Source organism: Bombyx mori, chromosome 4, assembly GCF_030269925.1.
Source record: "Bombyx mori chromosome 4, ASM3026992v2".
Classification (NCBI taxonomy): domain Eukaryota; kingdom Metazoa; phylum Arthropoda; class Insecta; order Lepidoptera; family Bombycidae; genus Bombyx; species Bombyx mori.
Window position 1 is genome coordinate 16,406,388 of NC_085110.1, and position 14,676 is coordinate 16,421,063.

The window sequence follows — 14,676 nt, forward strand, 5'->3', positions numbered from 1 at the left end:
CCAATATCCCCAAAAACAACAGATTTTTACATGTATTTTTATTTAATCAAATACATTAAAACCAATAACAACTGAGACTTACCTTTAATATATATGCTGGTTCAAACAGTAAATAACGTTTATAAATCATAGTCGTCTTCTATTATTATCAAATAAATAAAAGAGAGCAAAGTTTCTAGCACTAAAATAATTACCACCACAGGAAGTTAATTTGAAACGCGATTTTTTATAAGTTAGCAGCTATTATCATGCATATTCAGAGTTGTTTTGTGAACTTTCAACATTCTACTATTAAACTACAAAAAAATGGAAGATTTTGCAACGAATATAAAACTTATATTGAGCGTCGAAAGATTTTCCCGGTTTTTTCCCGATTCGCCTTTCAATCCCTAATCGCCCCATTTTACCGGTATGTCGCGATTAAAGAAATTTCAAATTTCGAATCGTACTTTATTTTTGGAATTTTGTGTTCCTATGTAGCCTAAGGAGACATAGCGCATACAGCCAAATGTTTGTAGAATTTAATTTTTATCGCTGTCTTCAAAACTTTATATTATTCAAAATATATTTTAAGCTGAAACTATTTATTTTAAAAGAAAAATTAAGCTTCTCTTCATTTTCGTATAAATCGAAATCTCCATTTTTCGGTTCATTCAAATCTTGAGTTTCATAATCGGTGTATGTTTGCTTGCGTGCTAAACAATCACAATTCAATTTGAGTTATGTGACTTCGTCTCGTTTAAGTTTGTTTATTGGCGTTCGTGTTATAATAGAACGAAACGGAAACGAACACTATCTATTACGACAGCAATGATTGCCGCCATTGTGGTTTATTGATGGTGTTACGAAGCATCTTTGCATTCTTATTGTTGGAGCCGAGAAATATGAGATTTTCTTTTGTGGATTCTGTTCTAGGCGTGTTTTATTAGAATACACTAACAAACGGGAAAAAGATTTTGAGACAGCCAACATCCATTTAAAGATCTTAAAATTTTTAGTAAGTATAGGCCCTCTCACTTCCCACCTCACTTTAATATATTAGGTTGAAGCCTTCGTTAATATTTTCAAATAGCTCGTGTTCGATTTTCAAATTGGGACGCCTTAGGTCCCATCAATTAATGCAGTATTGCATTAATGGCTGTCTCCCGATAGTGAGTGTTCCAAATTTAAAATGTCATAATAAGAAAAGAAAAAAATAACATAATAAGAAACCCGACACCTTCCCACATTGATTTCCTGTTATTAATTTAATGTGACGTCATCGCTGTCGCGACCATTTTTTGTCGTCTGTCTGATGGAATTGCAATTCTGCGGAATTCCTCCGTTGTGATATGCAAATTTCAACTTTATTCTTAAAGGAATAAGAAAAAAATGATACGCACCGGCTATTATCAAGTCATGATAAATCTAATATAGAAATTCATGGTCGATATGGGGTTTCGTTTGAAAGACTCTATTGATATATTTTTTTAGTTCAATTTTAAAATAAAACCGTAACGTTTATATATTTGAATTTGTATATTAACTTCCGATATTAATAAAATTGTATAGCGATGCGTTGTGAATATCGTATGTATGGTATATTATTAAAATATATTATTGCTTTCGTAATATGTAATCAAATATTTAATTTAATTAATAAAAAAAAAGTAGTTAACAAGAATTGGCTTTGAATTTTTTGTTTAAGTTTGTTTAAGTCTATATTTACAAAAAAAATACTATATAGAATATATAAAATCTATAGAATAGTCCTAATATAATTTTGATATCTTCTGTTTGTTTGACTTATTTAATAATAAAAAAAAACATCTTGTTATAAGTACTGAACTCTGAATTTTTTATCTAAACTGTGACACGAGCTCAGGATGAAAAGTACCTTATGTTCCTTTCTATACCCCTAAAACGTAGAAGTAAAATTGTTAGTGATGATCATTCGATCGATTGCTTAAGACGTAAAGCGTAACAAACAAAATCACCAAACAACTAAAGTCGCTTTTGTATTTAGAACACTAATTAGTATGGGCATCATATTAATGAGTGACCTAGTCATTGGTGCAGACACCTAAGCTCTTCAGATTGGGGGAATAAGGCTAAAAATTACTGATACAACCTTTTTGATTGTTATTTTAGTGAAGGAAAATTAAAATTAGAATATTATTTTGTATACACGTTTGAAAACTTCACGGATGAAACTAGAAACATCAGTAATAAGTGATTATAAAATAAATAGGATAAAGACGCGAGTATATACCCTGTGCTCTTCTTAATAAAAAGATGCAAATGTTAAACCACGTGTCGTTCTCAGCTAACGACTTTACGTGCTTTAATAATTTTTTTCCCGGGGATTACGAGATTCTTTGTGTTGCCAGTAATTAAAATTCTGCTTCGTTATGTTGTGTTAGATTTACGTTAATTTCCACGTTCTGGTTTCGTTACTTTAATTAAGTGTGATATTAATGTGGCCAAACGTAGAAAAATCCCATAAGTGTAATTAAAATGGAAGAGTAGTCCCACTATTTTGAAAATTCTGCGGGTATTTTATGTGATATTTCCACGTGGTCACATTAATAGAGCTGGCGCACTTAGTATTAAGTAGCTCCTAGAGCGTTATAAGGTTCCAATTATAACATTTATCCTGGGATAGCTTACAACTAGCATCTTTCTTAATTAAATTATTTTATGTTCGAAGTCTTTAATTTTGAATTTTTCGAGCATATCCAAATATATAACTTACTTGGATGACATCATCAACTTATCTAATCAGTACTCTATTACCATTTTAGTATATTAATATCGTCGACAATATCACGACTCACTGCGGTCGCGTAAAATATCTGGCCCATTCAAAAATATAACACGATGTACACTGTATACAGGGTGTGATACAAAAGCGACACACTGGCATTTGAGCATCCCCATAAAGCTTGGAAACAAAGAGGCTTCGGCGCGACTTTTACCCGGGTTAATTAAAATGTCAACAGCACTTATTAATCAAAAGGGGGTTGCCCGTTCAGCGGGCTAATGTGCGCCGATTCCGACTGACGGTTCGTGAGTTAGCCGAAACTGGGACGATCGTTTCTGTTTGTTCTAGAAAATGGGCTTCCATTGTGTAGATTTGTTTATTTAATTAACGGTTCGGACATGAAACCTAAAGTCGAAGTGACGTTTTTAATTCATTCGGAAGAGAAAAAACACAATTTTAATTTTAGGCAACGGAATTATTTCTCGTAGGTACTGAATGAATAATTCTGAACGTAAATTTTACGGGATTGAAGTAAATAAGCAAATACGATAAACGAGCAGACCCGAATAAGATTAAATACTGCACCCACATCAGTCGAGCGACCGCGGGACAGAAGTGACGCAGTAACCGCGTCATCAATCACGGGGCAGTGGGAGGGGTTATATAAGCACGCGACCGTGTGGGCTCGGGCATTCTTCATTAGTGAGCCGCGCAGAGCTCACGTCAACACCAACATATTAATCATAACGGGTCGCCTGCCTTATTACTCTTGTCGTTTTCTACATGTAGTTTCCTTAATGATGGTCCTTCAGATACTATTCATCATAAGACGCGTAGGCATTTATCATTGCGGCTGATGTGATGAAATTATTTACAAAGCTTGTTCACATGATATAACGGACATCCGTCATATGACGTTTTCATAAAAAGATTAGAATTAATCTTCATATGATGGTCCTTTTAAATGATAACTTTTTGGAACGAAGTTCCTTATGGGACGATGCGGAGGGGTACCTTAACCGGGAAAAAAGTCCGTAACGTATGATTTTTATTAGTAATGCACGCAGTGTACGACTTAACTTTGTAATAACGTACAAAAAATAACATATTTTTTTATTATTCATTGAACACGATCTCAGACCGTTTGTTTGCGCAATACACTAACTCTTACTCAAACAACCGTGAATGAAGTGTACCACAATAAGTGCACACGTTACCGAATTACCGTGGTTTGTTGCGAAACCTCCAGTTTTATTTTCTTTATACCTCGAATAGAACTTAAAATTAATATTTTTATAATAAAGAACTTGGTTCCTATCCGGTGCCCCACGACACCACAAATTTTTAAATTACTAACATTCATTACATGCTCGGTATTCAAACTCAGAGCTCCAACAGCGAGCACGCATATACATAAATACTAGGTATCTTTAAATTACCGATTAAACAACTCGAATTTGTATATTCTTGATTCAGAAGCCTATATGAAACCGCTGAGCGACGAGAAGCATTGTAAAAATATTTAATCTACAATCTATATAATATCAAAGAATATCGCGAACAAAATACTACAAAATGTTCAATACGACAGATGAAATTTACTACGAAACTTAAAGAAACAATTGTACGATCGATTTTCAGTTAACGAAATCCATCGGCTTATTGTCAATGCCAATTAGCCTGATGTTATTGTGCCTGCGGAGATAAATCTCAAACCATCTAAACGTAGCGTCCGAAACGATTTGATTGATAGAATCCGAAATGAGAGATTTAACTAAATTTGTAATTAAAATGCTTCATTAGTTTCAAGTTAGATTGGTAAAGACGTTTCGGGTAATTGGATTATGTATTAAAAGATTGATTTGAAGATTTTTCATCTGATGTTTAAATAGCTCGTGACTTTCTCTTCCTGATCGCGATCGTGTCCCATCGGTATCAGAGCATGCCTTTCAAGGGAGGGGTGATGGATCTGAGGTAGTTTCGCTTCGTTTTCGTTTTTTTTATCAAATCTTATGTACGTAGGTAGAGCATAGGTTATTTCAAGTTTTTTTGGAAGGTACGAGGTCACGACCATCCGGATTTTATTTTTTCCTGAGGCCTATAGCATGCGTCCTAGTTTGGAAAGTGCGACAGCCATTTTACGATCCAATCGAGACTTCTTAGCGGAATCGAACTACATAGCCTCAGATTTTCAATGTCAACTCGTACACCGATCTCCTCCGGGCCACCAGTAATCCAATCCTAAAAAAAAACACCGATCTATCTAATGAATATTGCTAGCGCGGTAATACCTACTCGAACGCCCTCAAAAAGCCCTCCTGGTATCATTTCAACATGATAAACTAAAATGACCTCTAACTTTTGAAGCGCTCTATGTTTTGATGCCCCGTTGCCAAACTTTTAGCATCCCACTAACAAGGATTATAAAGCTTACGACAAACAGTAACGCGAATATGTAAATTGGCATCTAATTTCGGCGAAGGAAAAGTTGTGTTGGACCTCTAGCATTGTTGAACTGCGTTTATATGGCTTAAATGTTTGGTCTGTGCCGATCGTAAATATTCCTGTTGGCTTAGTTCCAGCCGTGAAGTGTTTAAATTCAACAATTGCAGGAATCCTACAGCACAGATTATTCAAACGAGTTCGGAGCTAGAAATGAGAATGTTCAAGGCGTTTTCGGAGATTCACTTGTTCATGTACTTGTGTTTTAGCTTTTGTGTTTCGATGAATTTTCGAATAGTCGAATAGAATAAGTGTTGAATTTGAGCTGTCTTTGAATTTAGTTGTTCAAAAATATGGCTTTTAAAAAGGGATTAGCGCAGTATTTACTATGACCGATATCTGAATGGTAAGAATACAGTACTGTAGCGTAGAACACATATCGACGCTTGAAAGGCAAAAGTGACTAAGCGACAATAACTGCTTTGTACATAAATGATAGGAAATAACCATATTCGATGCGCAAAAAAAATATATTTCTAGGTCTATTAAAATCATTTCAATCCTACAGCTACTAACTAGATTCTACTACAGCTGGATTCATTAAAATAAATTTTGTTTTCAGGTATTTCAACTTTAAATTAGTCTACTGTAAAGTTCACGCATTGTCGTTTAGTCACGTGTGCCTTTCAAGCGTCGATATTAAGTAGCAGACCAATAAAGTAAAAACTATTCAGATAACACACATGCACAAATTTTATAAATTTTCGAAAATTCTGTGTGAGCAATATAAGTACATACAACCATCTTGCCTATTCCTGGCACAAAATTATATTCCTTATATATGCACTAAAAACATATCAAAATGCGACATAATTCTTATCACACTGTCGCTTGCACTGCTTATTACTTAGCATTAACATGATTAATTTATCCGAGAGGCCTACATAGATAATTTATCTAACCTGAAAAGATATGCAGTGCTACTAGTTTGACCTGATTCCCAATTCAAACAAGAGTATTTTCCTTGGATGCTCTAATGCCCTTTATTCTGAATGGAATAACAAAGTGGGCTGCAAGAATCGAGTGAACTCTCTTAAAATGTTTACACGTTTTGATTTTGGACTTATTCGTTGAATTATTTATTTAGTAACTCTCATCGATGATAAATAAATCGCAAAAAGGTTGCATATTTCATCAGTCATATAAATTAATTGGCAACCAACCATGAAAACATTGCACGTTGCGTATAAGTTGTTATCACTATTCTGCTAATATCTTTTGAGAAGTATTTATTGTTTTTGTTTGAAGTTTGAAGAACTGAATTGGAATAGCTGACAAGGCATTGGCTCCCTCTGCCATTTAAAAAAAAACAACAATTTTGGTTAGTAACATAAGAATTTATTATATACAAGTCAATTTAACACCGCATTGTTGAAGAAAACATTATTGGTATGGCTCCTATTATATTCAACAAATTTCCGAATAGTATAAAAGATTAGCCCTTAAGGAAATTTAAACAACTCCTGTCTTCGCTCTTATTAAAGAAGTGTTATTAGTCTGTTACCGATTTCTTAAATGATGAATTGTAACACTCCAATTGTAACAACTGCTTATTAAAGATCTCAATTTCTATAATAAACTTTTTGTGATCACATTCTTAAATTTATCTTAGTACCTAGTTTAAATTAGCTGTAAGTTTCTCCTTCAATTTTGTATGCCAATAGGCAGAATATACTGGGATTGAATATATTTTATACTAAGACCATACTTGTACCTGCATTCTATACAAATAAAGAAATGATTATTATTATTATTATTATTGTTACAGAAATCCTATGTATGAAGCCAAGCAGTTAAAGTCACATAGTAAAGTCAAATAAGTTATCCCTAACCAAAGGTACTAGGTCAGCTGTAATCTATCCAATAAAAATAGAAAATTTGTATTGAAAGTTCCAGAACCAAAAAGCTCTGTTCCACATCACAGCTAGAACGACGTTACTTTAAAACCAGCAAAGCGAATGTTCCATGTTAAAGACGCGTATCGATTGGACGAAGTACCGTCAGGGAGATAGCTTCGTGAGGGGTGATACAAGAGAAAGAAGTTGCTAACACGTGAGTAGACTACAATATGAAAGCTGTGCAGGAAAGTAAGCTCGTTCACCCATATGAGCAATAAAATATATGTAGACGACTGAAGTGGAATTTTGTAATTTCGCAATGAACGCATCCAAAACATAGGCTCAATAGCTTTCCTCATATACGCTCTGCTTAAAATCTAACAGAAGCCTAAGGATCAAATAGATGTAGTGTTTACTTGATTATTTTCAGGAATCCTCGATTTTTGTACCTTGCAACTTATTCGGAGAATTTAGAACTTTACCGAATAACTCGTCTGATAGGTCGCAAATGTTTCAAGACGAATTTTTCCCGACTGTCAAAACTTCATCGGTATTTTTTACAAATTGATTCGATTATGTATCGATTGGGCACCTATTGTCGAGAAACGATCCTCCTTTAACTTTAGCGAAGGGTGAAACGAACTGAAGAAGTTGGCAACACGTGAACCGAATATAACACGAAAAATTACTATTTGCACTCGATTGGTTACGAAATTTTCATGATTATAGAGATTTTTGGAACAAAGCTTTTTGTAAATACATAGTCACGTTTTATAAATGTTAAATAGTCAACAGATACTGACCCCAGGCTCTGCTAGGCTAGCTTGTACATTTATGAAATTAGTTTTTCAATCAAAAGACAAGAACCAGCAGTTACTACTACTATTTTCTATCATTCTGTTGTAGCAATCTCGTATACTATTCTTTCAACTAAGCCTTTTAATACTCGAAGACCAATCAAAGGGCAAAGCACTTTCAAATGTAATTTTACGAATATTACAATACTTTTAATGAATGAATCCGGTAATTTTTTATTACCTTTATAGTCAGACGAGCGTACGGCCCACCTGATACGTGGACATCGTCGCTTAAAGAAATCAGCAATGCCAAGACGCTGCCTACTGAAATTTGTTATGCTACGCATCTGAGTCAAAAAAAGGACGTCATCTGGTTACTGAACCTTTATGTAAATGTACTGATATTCTGAAGTTAAAAAACATGAAGATCATTGAAATGATTTAAAATTATTCAATGTCATTCAAAATCAAAATGATTGATTAACATTACGTATGAAATTCATAGACCACAACGTTAACGTTAGCTAAGGGCACTAGGTCAAATTTCGGTTGTATTGAAGCTATGGCCGGAGGTCCTATAGTTACCGTTTACTAACAACAAAATTCTGGTATCAATCAATGATTCTCATGAAGACGCCTCGAAACCATTAGTAGTACAACATGACCATGTTTTTTATTTTTTCACTTACAGATAACTTATTATTGTGTGTGACAACAGACTAAATTTAGGTAGGAGTGTGACTTTATTAGTAAGAGGATTATGCGATTACTTACTAGCGTTTTCGAGTTAAATTCGCGAATCTGTAGTAGAATGAACAAATAGCTAAAAGATTGTTGAGGCTGGCTGCGAACAAAGGGGAACGTAACGAAATGTTTCTGACGTATTTTAAGTAATTGAATGTATCAATGATGTAAGTTTATTTTTTTTAAGAATATTAAGAAAATTTCAAATTGAAAAGGAATTTTACTTAAAAGAAATAATAAAAGAAATTTTATTAATAAATTGATAATTGAAAATCTGCTCAAAGCAGTGTTTTAATGAAAATCACTTTTAATCTAACAGCATTTTGACAATGGATCGTAAATTTCATATTATAGAATGGCATGTACCTATGTCGTGCCGACACGTATTGAGAATATACACATTAGTATTAAATAGATACTGTAATAGACAGCATGTTTCATTCAACAAGCGCGGTTTGTCAATACAATCTAACAATGGGAACAATGTTACTCATTAGGATGTGAATTTTGGTCGATCGATCGAACAAACAACCCAATATTTTATTGGGTTGTTTGTTGCGATTTTTTTTTATAGGTAGGAACAACAGCTTCTGGCCTATCCAGTTTCAGGAAGATAGGTGAGCGAGCCCTAGCGTCTCCGGAAGAGACCTAACAACTCAAGAGCAGCTGCTTCGCGAATGCGGCCCGAATGTAAGTGTCGCCCTGACGTGTGTAGGTGTGCTCACGGGGCTCGAACCGGAGTGTTGCTAACACTGACCCTAGCAAGAGCAGTGCTTCGCAGAATCTACCACCGGAACGGAAACGCGACCCACTGAGAAGATCCGGCGAGAAACTCGGTGGGCTGTGTCTATGGGTTAATTCGCTCGTCGAGCCCTTCGTCGCAAGCGACGGGTTCGACGAGGACGGTGACTGGTGAATGTTATTGTTCGGAACTTGTATATATGTTAACTTATCTGGAAAATGTCGTTAGCGCGATTCAGAAATAAGCAATATCTCGTGTTCGATGGTAACTACCGCCCCAAATTCGGGTTGTTTTTTTTTTTGTTTCAAGCTGCTGTTGTGATTTAAGCGCAATCGTTATTTTGTAAGATAAATTGTCAACAATCTACCAACCTTGAGCACTCAGAACGTTCACAGCGTTTAAACTAGTGACTTTTCTATGCGTAATAATTTATGTGTGTGTTTGTCTTGCATGTCAATGGGTTATTTATCACATTGCTTTGCAACGCAGCGATTAGTTGTTGGTCTAGTAATAGTTGAAAACTTTAGAAATAACTCACCTGATGTTGAATGGTTAAAGAAGTTCATGGACATCACGACATGAAGTCGAAGTTCCAATCGAATAAAAAATAACCTACCCTCTACTATAACGACTAAAATATTATTAAAATCAGTTAATCTATTGTTAGGTATTTAGATAATCCCATATACTCCTCGTAGGGGGTTCAGCCCCAGGCACAGAAAAAAAACATCAAGGTTCATATACTCTGTATTCAACGCAGGCTATAATGAATGTTAAAACAAACCTGTTAAGAATCACACTGCTTTGTATGTAAACACGTTGCATGTGTTTACGAGACGGTATGCAATTCAACAAGCAATATTATGTAATCGAATGCAATCGCGTTAAAGACGTAAGAGCATATAACGTTACCGTTGAATTAGGATAATAGTCTGTAAGCTTAAGGACGTAGAGACGTATTATGAATGTATTTATAAAATCAACTTAATATCATTCAATATTTATTTCTACTGGTGCACACGGATCTATCTTGTGTGAAGTTGTTAGCGGACTATTTCCTTGACTATTGCAGTTCGGGCAAAATGTCTGCTGTATGATAGAAATTCGCCATCATCGAACAAAGGCGATGTAGATTGGATATTGTGGATATCCCTGACAAGACAATGCGCCGTTTCTGCACTTGACGGCTGTTCAGATTCCATTATCTGTGTTTGTGTGTGGGTTTATGTGTGTTGTTTATTCGTCTTGTAAGATCTATTTTTTTTCCTATATTTTCTTTCATTATTATGTAGAGAACGTGGGAAGTATTTCTAAATCTATAAACTGCAATTACCTATCACACATCCCAAACGAAAACGACTTTAAGAGTGAAATAGATTAATTAAAAATTGTGTCCGGTAGATTGGATATTGTGGATATCCCTGACAAGACAATGCGCAGTTTCTGCAGTTGATGGCTCTTCAGATTCCATTATCTGTGTGTTGTGTGTGGGTTTGTGTGTGTTACTTATTCGTCTTGTAAGATCTATTTTTTCCTATATTTTCTTTCATTATTATGTAGCGAACGCGGGAAGCGTTTCTAAATCTATAAACTGAAATTACCTCACATCCCAAATGAAAACAGACTTTAAGAGTGAAATAGATTAATTAAAAATTGTGTCCGACACGAGAGCATAAGAAATATTTTTAAGCTATTGCATAGATTTTATCGGGCTTTGAGTGCGGCGACCAAATCAAGAAATTCCGTAACGAAGATAAAATATAATACCCCCACTCTGCCTACCATGTAGCTCGCGTTCAACATATTCACATGTTGCGCTTGGGTAGTATTTGTCAATAAGCGCGAGGCGTGATGTCGCGCTGCATGCGCATGATGAAAAGTCTGCCCATCTCTCTCTCGCGCGGTCTAGCTAATGCGTGTGAAGGGGACAGCTGTTAATGTCTTACTTTTGTTAATGTTTATAAATATAGCGTGGTCTTATTTTATTATTGTTTTAATATTAAATTATTATTGTCTAATTATAATTGAAGTTGATAAAAAATGCTATGTAATAGCTTTACCGCGGTAGTCCCCGAGTGTCACACGCTTTTTTTTTTCATAATCACTCCCCAAATGATGGAGATATCGGTGACCATACACAAACAATATTTATAGACAATTGAACGCAGAACCTCCTTCTTTTCGGGTCGGTTAAAACAGGAACAATTTCCTCAAACGAAACATCAAGAATCGTCGCTCATCATACGTAATGAAACGAAAACTGAAACACAAAAGAGAAGCGCATATAACTTATAAACGGAACCTTTCAATTCTCTTCCTGAGTAAGTTTGACCGTTTTATTTCTAGTTCGGATATCACAGAACCCCTCGCACCGATTCCCTTCCGACGGAAGTTTTTCTCTTCACAATCGTATTAGGGATACGAACGTTCTATGTGGGGGCCCTGACGTCACGCGACCGATATATCAATAATTGAGGATGTCGTAGGAGTAAGTATATCTTTTGTCTCATTTTTTTTATTTAGTACAAAGCATCAATCTGTTATCGAGCTTTGGGGTTATTGTTATCTATATTTTCTAAGCTTCTTAGCTTATTATGCCCTACGATTTCCCAACTGAGCATTCTATAAATTTGCTTGAGAGATTTTTAAACAGTTTTTTTTTGTTTTGTGACTTCGTACACATCAATGTTACCATTCATTATAATTCACACAAAACAGATGTAGTTGAGTCATGTTCAACGGAAAGATTAGATTTTAAAATTGAATCATAGACGATAAGGAGCAAGATCTACGTGTAATAATCATGATTCAACTTTTGAATCACATGTGGTTTTATAATTAAAACACTTTTACGGCCTAATATCGCTTTTCTTAATGTCGTTATATTATTTCCTACGTTTGTAATATATAGTTAATACTAGCGGACCCAAGAGACGTTGTCCTGCAGAAATTCATTGTCGTGTTATTGTAAAATCTGAAACCTGATAGTATCTACCGTAATAGTGGTTTAGCTATATCCAACAGCATTTACTTTTAGACTAGCTTCAATCCGTTCTTTATCATGCATTGTAAAGGGAGTTGGTAACTTCGGATTAGTATTGGGAATTTGTTGATTATTTTAAAGAAATTGTGAGGAATGTAGTACTGAAGTGAATGAGTTCACACCTTACGCGTCCTCATCAGAATATGGCACGCGATTAAATCGTGATGGAGCTTGAAGCCTCCGATATCGGGCGTTCAATACTCTAATACCGGTAATGGAAGGAGACGCGGGCCCTGTTCGATTTTCCGAATCGTTTGCGCCGAACGCCGCAGATAACGAGAAATGTCGCTACTATCGCTTTATGTGCATCGTAGGGGCGTAGCGAACATTTCGTCGGAGTAAACATTCTTGTAGAGTTGCGAATATATTTATTGGATGCGATAGCAACATGAACGAAGCCGAACTAGTTCCAGTTGCATTAAACTAACAGATATATTATTCAGCTTACTGAAATAAATATAATAATGTCATTGAAGCAGAAAAAGACTACGTGGTCAGTGACGATGATACGTTGCTTGTTGGAATTTTAATAGCCGCGAAAAGCTTATAGTAGTGGGTAAGCTCGACGCGAAAAAAGCCAATTGGTCATTCGTCCACGTACGGGACAGACCAAATCAAATTACTCACAGGCTGAGGCATTAAAGAAAGCTTAAGAGAGTGGGATATGAAAAAGTCTATTTGTCAAAATTAAGTCTATTTCTAAAAGAATAATGTCGACTGGTGACAGAACACGCCAAAAAATCAGCGGTATTTTCATTCACTGGGTAAAGAAAGTAGACGGTGCTTTGTCACTGTTCAATGGAGGTAGATTTCATTCTTCACGGCGCAAGCTACTTACCTCTAATCATTCCATAAAAATTTAGCACGCGAATTATCTACTCTATAACATTATCCACTCTTACATCCTAGAAACGTTCGTAGCGTTTTGCGACCTCGCCCCTATTACCCCCTTGCTGTGGGTACCGAGTTTTAGTGGGATATTAAAATTTTATTTTTGCAACTCACCAGGAACACTGTCCGTAACGTCGAACTGTCATCCCCGCTGCTTCTGTAATAATGGAAATGTTATTTTTTTAATATGAATGGATAGAGCGTCTCACGTTGAATGTGACAGCGGGAATATTGATATTGATTTATGGGTTTGAGCTCTCTGTTATAGGACATGAATAATTAATTCATAATTAAATTTCAGATCTTTATATTCATAGAGATAGGCTGTGGAGTTCACGATATACCCTAAACCAGAATTCAATATAGAAGTATAGTGGAAAGGAGTAGAACTAAGCTAAGCAGATACACAGGCTGAGGATATTACCACTGAATGAATGATGAGCGAAATCTAGTAATCACCCATAGACATCACGATATGAAGGCGCCTTCCATTTTGAGACATGAGGTTGAAGTTCCACTTGTACTGCTTGACGACTGACCACCATTCATCAAATTAAATGACTTGTTTGCACAGCTTAGCGAAAAAAAATCAAAGACACACATGCATCTTTAGATCTACCTCTGGATAATTGTTAGTATTTAACTCCGATTTTCTATTATGAATGAATATTATTTTTCATAAAATTTGTACTTTTTTTTAACGTAATTAAATCCAGAAATTGTTAAGAACACATTTTCCAATTTATTTAAAAATTTACTTAAACGAATTAAAGAATAATAATAAAAAAGAAACATGATGCTCCCCAAAATATTTTTAACAAAAAACCGTCATATTCCAACATTAACACCACAATCTAACAAAAATATCTAAAAGAATTCCTACCGACGCGTTAGGACAACAAAAGATTTATATTAATTACGTAACAGTAGGGATGTACAAATGAATATTAATGAAGTTTGTACACAGTAATTACGAACTATTCGAGTCAATTTCTTTTTATTAAATGTAACCTGTTTGAATATAATTTATCTTAACGTCTTGATCGTTTTAATTATTTAAGTATTTTGAGGTTTATTTTAAATGGATGTTTTCAAGAATTCGCTAGTGATTTAATTGCTTTGAAGGGTGAGAAAGTTTAAATTATTTTGTTTGGTCTATTTAATAAAGAAACATATATTTTGGAAAAACTTGGGACTCATACTAAATTGGATGGTTTTTTTTGGTTCTTGAATAAAGACGAATAGTTAGCTTTGGGTGTTCTGGTAGTCAGCGGCTTAAACTAAATCGTCGTCCTTGAGATAATGGACCGTAATGATTCTTAGGTAATGCTGCCCGGTTCGGTTCGGATTTTGTCCGGGATGATCCTTAGCTAGAG

General features: G+C 35.1%; 1 protein-coding gene across 6 annotated transcripts in view; it reads right to left on the reverse strand.

The window, feature by feature from the left end:
• Window positions 1-14,676, reverse strand: part of LOC110386053 (leucine-rich repeat-containing G-protein coupled receptor 5) — a 328,609-nt gene that overhangs the window by 244,660 nt on the left and 69,273 nt on the right. For 4 of the 6 annotated variants that reach the window (XM_038021804.2, XM_038021805.2, XM_038021807.2 and 1 more), the window contains exon 2: window positions 13,415-13,457. The exons of the other annotated variants lie outside the window; for them this stretch is intronic. The gene's annotated coding sequence lies outside the window, so the exon portion shown is untranslated. The remainder of the gene's footprint in view (window positions 1-13,414; window positions 13,458-14,676) is intronic. 6 annotated transcript variants of the gene reach the window in all.